At 36.1% G+C, this 8,853-nt stretch overlaps 1 pseudogene; it reads left to right on the forward strand.

Annotated features, from left to right (window-relative positions):
* Positions 1-402: 402 nt before the first annotated feature.
* LOC120780667 lies at positions 403-1,397 on the forward strand (annotated as a pseudogene).
* Positions 1,398-8,853: the final 7,456 nt, after the last annotated feature.

Genomic DNA, 8,853 nt, shown 5'->3' on the forward strand with positions numbered 1-8,853 from the left:
ATAAATATGGCTGTGAATGAGCATAATCTGGACTATTCTATTCGGCATGGTGTGAACAAAAATAATTGAACAAAAGTTAAATGTTGAATAAAAGTTATTTTTGCACAATTTATTATAAAATAAATAATTAGAAACGAATTAGTGAAGTGTTAGTGGAATAAATCGGAGAAACACCCATTTTATATAGTTGATTTTTTGAGCTTTAAATGCAAATATCTCAAAAACCATAAGTCTTGATCTGGAGGACCTCCGTACATACACATTTTAACCCCGAAATCGGGGGATGCTATTCTAAATCGCAGCCCAAATTTCCCTTGAGACGATAAAGAATAGATCGGCTGGGATTTTATTCCAATAAAAGTACGAAATAACTAAACATAGCCTCGTTAATATTGTTCCGTAATGGGTCAAGTGCTGTTCCAATTTTATAATTTGAGAGATGAAAAAGTGATACGCGATGCTGTGTAGTACTCAAATGTAGTTATCAAATTAGTTGGTCGTGAATTCGAAACAAAAATTTAAACTCAATGACGTGCTCGTGGAAGGTGCACGTCTCATTGCTAGGTAAGCTAAAATTAAACTTTATTTCAAAAGATTTACCATGTAATTTTTAATTTTTTTTTATAGAATCAGCAAAGAAGCTGGTATAGAACGTTTGATTATTTTTCTGCTTTAAACGCTAGTCCCAAACCAATGAGCTTTGTGCTTGAGGGTGGAATCAACTTTTTGAAGAGCATATTCGGATTTTGCACAAGCTATTGTCAATTGCGCTAAGGATCCCGATACTGCTGGCCAGGTTTACCAAGCTGTTGGGTAGGTTTTGAGCAAAATTTAATTAACATACTTTCTAATATGCTAAACACTCAACACCCACCTTGCAGATCAAAGCGTTACCAGTTGAGCGAATTAATTGACTGGTTCCATCGTGTTATGCGCAAAGATGAAAAATGGTGGGGATACCGTCGTTAAGACATGCGTTGCGATCCTACCTTCCCATTGAAAGCCAAGTTCACTGAGCTTATCTGTCCTGGACAATCTATTGGTGAGCTACATATGGAACGTATCGATCGCGAATGTATTACCGATGTCGTTTGGATGTACAATTGACCTCCATGGAAGAGCAAGTACCATGGGAATTGCGACCATATCGTGCTGCGCAATATTATGATGCCGAATTGGGAGAGTGGGAGGAACCAGCTCCACCAAAACCGATGGAACATCGGGAAGAACTACGTATGTTTGCATAAAACTACTATAATGGCAACAACGCTAACAACAACAGCCAAGCAAATAATAAACAACACTCATCAAATGAAAGTTGGTGGCGTTGGTGGCCAAGCAGCGATTTAAAAAGAAATATTTGCATCTACGCGAATTACAATTCGTCTTTACATCTAGTGAATTATGGTCGATTATGAACGATGTGGAAATTGATAATTAAAATTTAAAAAACAAATAAATGTAATTTGGTTAATAATGAACCGCTATTAAAAATTAAGGAATTTGAGTTGTATTTTTATTTGAGTCAAACAAGTTATTATCGATTAGGACAATTTCAAATGTAATATATTTCGAATAATCGGTGTATTTGTATAAACAACGTCAAACTATTTCTTGCATAGAAATCTTATATTCACGTAGGTGTTAGTACTTTTTTAAATATGAAAGTATATAACTTATCGCAGTTATTCGTTAATTACTTTTGTTTTCATTATTGCATTTAGTTTTACTTTGTGAACAGCAAAACTGGCTGACCCTTTTTCTACCGATTTTATAATTATAAGCCCAAATAAAAAGTAAATTATAATTAAATGTTTTATTTCGGTAGATTTTATTTATTGTGTTTTTTACATATTTTTGTGCCTATATTGCATTTTCCACACCAAAATAAGGTATGCAACTAGGCGCGTTACCGATTTTTTTTGGGTTTTCGGTTCCCCCGCAGGCCTATTTGCACCCATATACCTTGAAACTAAATAACAAATATTTACAGAAAATAAATTAAAAGTAACAAAAACAATTGCGAGGCATTTTCCTTCTGTAAAAAAGTTTCAATTAGTATTTGGCTATAATTTAACTTATAGAATATTAACCTGTATATCGATCTGAACGGGAAATTGATCTGTGAAAATAATAATAAAGTAATAATTATATTGAAAACTTAAATAATTTACTTTTAAAATACACCGACCGTCCGTTTTAAATTTTCAAATATTATGCCAGTATTGCTATTGAGCATGGCAAAATAGTGTTGCGTAAGCTAATTTAAACTACTTTTTACTACTATATAGATATTGCAAATTCAAAAAATAATTTCTTTAAAAATCCTTTTTATTTAAAAACTTAGCTTAGAACTAAAAAATAATATGGTAAATCTGTTAGGATGGTCAAACACTCTATTTGGGAACGAGTAGGATTTCTGATCGCCGGCGTAGTTTGTGATTACAAAAATTTATACTTAAAACTAGAGGACCCGTCCACGCTTCACTGTGGCTGATACATAGATAATACTACTACAATCTATATGATTTCTATTAGTTGGATTATAACTATTAGTTATTGAGATATAACATTTAGTGAAGTAACTTGTGTTAGTTTACAAAAAAATGGATCATAAAGCATTTCGTGTGTTTATAAAGCATTTGGCTTTTTGGGGAAAATACTCTTGAATTTGGGCTCAGGGAAATCCACCGTTGAAAAGATATTTGCTAAGCTGGAAACAGCGAAATGAGCAAAGTAGGTGCCTCGAAAGTTCATAATCCAACAAAAACAACGAATAACTGATTCTGTGAAGTGTTTAAGTGCTCTCTAATCGGAATAAAGCCGAAATTTTTCGTCAGTGATAGAAACATAGCTCCATCATTTCCCAGTGGAGTCCAATCGACAGTCATTGTAGTGGACTGCACATGATGAACCTGATGAACCGGTTCTCAGGCGTGGAAAAACGAAAAAGGCGGCTGGAAAGGTTATGACATCAATCTTTTGGGATGCACGTGGTATAATACATACTCAACGACTGATTACTCAGCGAGTTATAATCTATATCACTGCGAATTTGGTTGCAGTTCTTTTCTTCTATTCCAAATATTTAGCAATTGTATTATTTTTGAGAAGACTCTGTTTAAAATTGTAAGCATATATTCAAATGATTCCTACAAACATGAATTCTGAACAAATGCTTATGATTTGAAATACATATAATTTTTGTATTTAAGAGTTGTATTAAACTTTGACATAAAGAGATAAAAGGTATCCTATGTCCTTACCCTGGTTCTAAGCTACCTCTCCACCAATTTTCAGCCAAATCGGTTCAGCCGTTATTAAGTTATAAATGGTGTAACTAACATCAACTTTCTTTTATATATGTATGTATATAGATACGAGGTTTTTTTTATTGTTTTTTTTTTTTGTTTTTTTTTTTGTTTGAGGAAATGAAATATTTAAATATTCCTACAAACATGAATTTTGAACAAATGCTTATGATTTGAAATATAATTTTGTATTTAAGAGTTGTATTAAACTTTGACATAAAGAGATAAAAGGTATCCTATGACCTTACCCTGGTTCTAAGCTACCTCCCCACCAATTTTCAGCCAAATCGGTCAAGCCGTTTTTATGTTATGTCGTGACAACATTTATATGGGAAAATGGAATTGTCGTCTTACTCTGTCTTACTCGCAATTGTTCCTTATTTGCTCACAGTTTAGACCTACCCTGGACTACGACAAACATTTTAAAACAAAAATCAGCTCAATCGGCCCAGCCGTTCTCGAGTTTTAATCAGACTAACGAACAACAATTCATTTTTATTTATATAGATAGATAGATATAGGAAACATGGCTATTATAATTATCTCTTGATTTATCTTACAATAAAAAACTGTGTTTTACTGTTGAGGCGAATTATTATGATATGTAATGCCAAATTTTCCCATAATAGTTATCTCTTTTGGTCCACCCATTATCAAAATAATTTCCTATTTGTCCATGAATAAGTTAACTAAAACGCTTAAAATTATACTATATAGCATATTTATTTATATCAAGAAGATATAATTAATAGCGGGATTCTGTAACCAGTCTCTAGTCTCTATTTGAGACATTTTGAGGCAAAGTCTCAATTTGAGACTAGTTACTATTCACTAAACAGTCTCTAGCGGTAGTCTCAAAATATTGAGACCTGGTAGTTAGCAGGTCACAAAACTAAAAATAACACTTGTCTGCCATTTTGAATATACTGAATAGAGATCATCATAGATATTAATCGATTGTCGTTTCTTTATATTTTGTAAGCAACTCAAACACGAAAAGGTTAAAAATAAATCAATTTTACATAAATTTCGTAAATATTATGAAACAAAGTCAACATATATTTTTATTTTCATTGATAATTATGTTTTTGACTATGTTATAGAAAATTTAATATTTGTTATCGACATATTTATTTTCATTCAAGTGTAAAAACATCTCTGAATAATGAAATGTAATAGATTTTGTGACTGTCACTTACAGAATAGCAATATCATCTCAAGTCTCAAAAATTGTCTCTAACTTAAAATCTCAAATTTAGAGACTTGAGACTGTCTCAAGTTACAGAATCGCACGGTAAATCTTTTGATAACAGCATTAAACTTCATTCTGAAAGAAAAATTAAAAATAGTATTTATAAATGTATAAATATAGTACTGTAAATTTATAATTTAATATTAAAGCATTTTTGATTTTACGCAACCCGTTTTAACCTCTCGCCACTCTTATTCACCAGACGTGGCCATGATGTTTTTATTGTGAACGTACACTTGGGGGGTAGGTTAAGGACTGTGAATGGCTCTTTTACTATGGTGAATGGGCACTTTCCCTACTCCCTTGTACCATGGTGGTAAGCACAAAAAGAACAAGGAACGGCGCAAAGTCAGTTGTGTATAGATCTTCAGAAAGGTGTAACCGAAACTGGCTGGGCTACAACGATGTCGAGAGATAATAATTTTGCTCCAATATATACAATAAATTTTGCCTGTCGAGATGCTCTGTTATGTAAACAGCTGCAAAGAAAACCATTGGTTATCGGAAAGGGTAAAAGAACAACTGGTATGCTGAGGAATGCCGTGTTGTAGCGGAAAGAAAACGCACCACAAATGGTGCGGGATGGGACAGATACCGAGAGCTTAAGAGATAGGCCGAAATGCGTGAGTATGAAAATCGTGACAAGCTAGCTGACAGGGTTAATCCTCGAAAACTCTAGGAAAAAAGGCGGCGACTAACAGAAGGTTTCAAGACTGGACCGTACTCTTGTGGAACACCCAGAGGTGATCTAGTGACTGGTGCCCAGGAAATACTAAAATTATAGAGGGAACACTTCTCCAGCCTGCTGAATGGAAGTGAAAGTATAACACCAGGAGATGGTGAACTCAATTCCCCAATCGATGACGATGGAGCGAACGTCCCATTGCCCCACCATGAAGAAGTTCGAATAGCAATTACCCGTCTGAAGAACAACGAAGAGGCGGGTACCGATGAATTGCCTGCCTAGCTATTCAAATACGGCGGCAAAGAAATGACAAGGAGCATGTTTCCCTTCTCTTTAGAATATGGTTGGACGAAAGCATCGACGATTGGATTTTAGGTGTTGTTTAAATAATAACACGAGAGATTCCGTTTCACTTAGCAAATAGTACTACCGTAACATTTTTAAAAGATTTTTTAATTTCTTTATTGTTACTTAGTTTAATTTTAATGATGTTTATACCTTGGTTTCACTATATTTTATATTTTCACTTCATTTGAGCGAAATGTGACTAATTTTACAGTTATTGCAAAATTTATACTTTGAGATTATAGATTGATTATCTCTGATGCAGATTACCTAATATTCCAAACTTTTGGCTTTAAACTTTGAGTCTTTTAATATATGTGGATGGCATCCCTGGTAGAAAGGGAAAATAAGGAAAAGGGACAACACAGAAATGACTTAGCGTGGGTTGCTCCGATTACGATGAGCAAAAAGAAACAGAGTCAGAAGTCAGCCGCTAAGCTAATCGGACGTGCGCAGCAAATAGAGAAACGGTCGTAGAGTGAAATTGTAATTTAAAGCAAAGGTGTCGAACTGTACATTGTAACTAAGAGTTGAATAATAAAGATTTTTGTAACTAAACTACGATTTGTAAATTTCAACTAAAAGTGAACTAATAAAGATTTTCTGAAACTAAGAGTGGAATAATAAAGATTTTTGTAACTAAACTGCAAATTGTAAATTTCAACGAAGAGTGAACTAATAAAGATTTTCTGGAATTAAAAGTGGATGAAAAGGAATGTATTTGGAATTATAGGATTGAGGAGTGTGACGAACCCCACAAATTGGTGTCAGAAGTGGGATAGGAAAGTGCGGTTTTTTCCTTTTCAGGGAAAACCACAAACGAAATTGCGTTAGACTTGTGGCGAAAAGTGAGTAAAGACAAACGGTTGTGCGGGCACCTGGTGCAAAGTACAGTCCTTAGAAGTTCCGAAACTTCTGGAAAACTGTACAGCCGCGTAGTGGACCGTTGGGCCCGTTAGGTCCGTTATTAAAGTACCGCTATAAAGTAGCGTAGACGCAAAGAATTTTATTTTGAGTGATCTGAGTGCGACTCAGAAGTGTGAAGCAGTGGTGGCTGCAAAATCGTTTTAAAAAATCTGAGTGCGACTCAGAAGTGTAAAGCAGTGGTGGCTGCAAATCTGCTCGCGATTCGAACAGTGCGAAGCAGAAGTGACAAAGAATTTTATTCTGAGCGATCTGAGTGCGACTCAGAAGTACAAGGCAGTGGTGGCTGCAAAATCGTTTTAAAAAATCTGAGTGCGACTCAGAAGTGTAAAGCAGTGGTGGCTGCAAATCTGCTCGCGATTCGAACAGTGCGAAGCAGAAGTGACAAAGAATTTTATTCTGAGTGATCTGAGTGCGATTCAGAAGTGTGAAGCAGTGGTGGCTGCAAAATCGTTTTAAAAAATCTGAGTGCGACTCAGAAGTGTAAAGCAGTGGTGGCTGCAAATTCGTTTTTATTAAATCTGAGTGCGACTCAGAGGTGTAAAGCAGTGGTGGCTGCAAATCTGCTCGCGATTCGAACAGTGCGAAGCAGAAGCGACAAAGAATTTTATTCTGAGTGATCTGAGTGCGACTCAGAAGTACAAGGCAGTGGTGGCTGCAAAATCGTTTTAAAAAATCTGAGTGCGACGCAGAAGCGTAAAGCAGTGGTGGCTGCAAATTCGTTTTTATCAAATCTGAGTGCGACTCAGAAGTATAAAGCAGTGGTGGCTGCAAAATCTGCGCGAAGCAGAGTAGGGCTGGTTGCACATGCGAGGGCAACAAGTGCGTACAGTGGCGGCCAAATAGATCCGAACAACGTGTAACTACGAGGGACATCGTTGGACTTAGCCAAAGCAGAGGCGGCGTCAAGCGTTGGAGTTCATTATACAGATAAGTTACTAAGAGTAGTTAGTTTTAACTTTATGAATTACTGTAAAATAATTGTCATTAAATAATTAAATTTAAAGTTTATTGTAAAGAAGTCACATAAGCATACACTTTGTATTTATACGTTTATAAATTTTGAATTTGTAATTGCTGCACGCGTAACTGACTAACATGGACCATGAACAAATTTTTAGTTGGACAATGAACGAACGAAGGAAAAGCTTGTAGAGCTGGGGCTTCCTACAAGAGGGCGCAAGGCCACTTTACAGGACAGATTATGCGAACATTTTGGATTGGGAGTAGATGATGTTTCAGATTTTGAGGATGCATCCTCTGTAGTGGACGGTGGGGCAAGACAGACACTAGTGAATCACACGTCTTTCACGTTACGTGACATCGAGGAATCGTTGAGTCATTTCAGTGGAGTAGGTCAGCCGACAGTGAAAGATTGGGTTACGGAATTTGAGGAAAATGCACTCGCAGTTAAATGGTCGGACATTCAGAAGTTTTTATATGCCAAGCAACTTTTAAAAGGAGCGGCCAAAGTTTTTGTAAGAAGTCAGAGGGGTATCAGCAGTTGGTCTTCTTTAAAGGATCTACTGTTTAAAGAATTCGGAGAAAGAGTTTCATCAGCGGAGGTGCATAGACAGCTGCGTAATCGACGCAAACGAAGTAATGAGGGTTACCGCGAATATTTGTATAAGTTAATGGAACTCGGTTCTCCAATTGACCTCGATGAACCCAGTTTAATAGAATATTTTATTGAAGGTATACCGGATACCAGGGTAGGGAAAAGTAATTTGTATCAAGCTAGGAACATCGATCAGCTTAAGGATGAAATAATCGTTTACGAAAAGATTCGGTCAAGTCGACAGCAGGCAGAACCCAATCGACGTGGGGAAGAGGTAAAAAGCGAAGGCATTGAGGAGAGGAAGACAACAGAAAAGAGACGTTGTTTTAGGTGTGGCACTGTAGGGCATTTAGCGAGTAACTGTCCTCAGCAAACTATCAAGTGTTTTAAGTGCGGTCAGAGTGGACACATCGCATCAAAGTGTGGAAAGTCGTTAGGCGCGAAAGTCGAAAGAGTAAATACGTTGTCAAATGAACAGTTGGGAGTGTCCAATAAATGCGTAATTTTCAAGGAAATGGTACTAAACAATATTAAATTGTCTGCCTTACTCGATACTGGGTGTGATCTCTGTTTACTCCGTAGTGATGTTCTAATAAGTTTAGGAGGTGTCGAACTAGATAGTGACAAAAGGCGATTGGTGGGAATAGGCAAAAGTGAACTTACAACAATAGGATCATTTTCATGCCAGATTCATGTCGACGGGATAGACATACCGGTAGTTTTTCATGTGGTAGGGGAACGAGATATCTGCTATTCGGCAATCATAGGTAATAATATC

This window comes from Bactrocera tryoni, unplaced genomic scaffold (assembly GCF_016617805.1).
Source record: "Bactrocera tryoni isolate S06 unplaced genomic scaffold, CSIRO_BtryS06_freeze2 scaffold_25, whole genome shotgun sequence".
NCBI classification, from domain to species: domain Eukaryota; kingdom Metazoa; phylum Arthropoda; class Insecta; order Diptera; family Tephritidae; genus Bactrocera; species Bactrocera tryoni.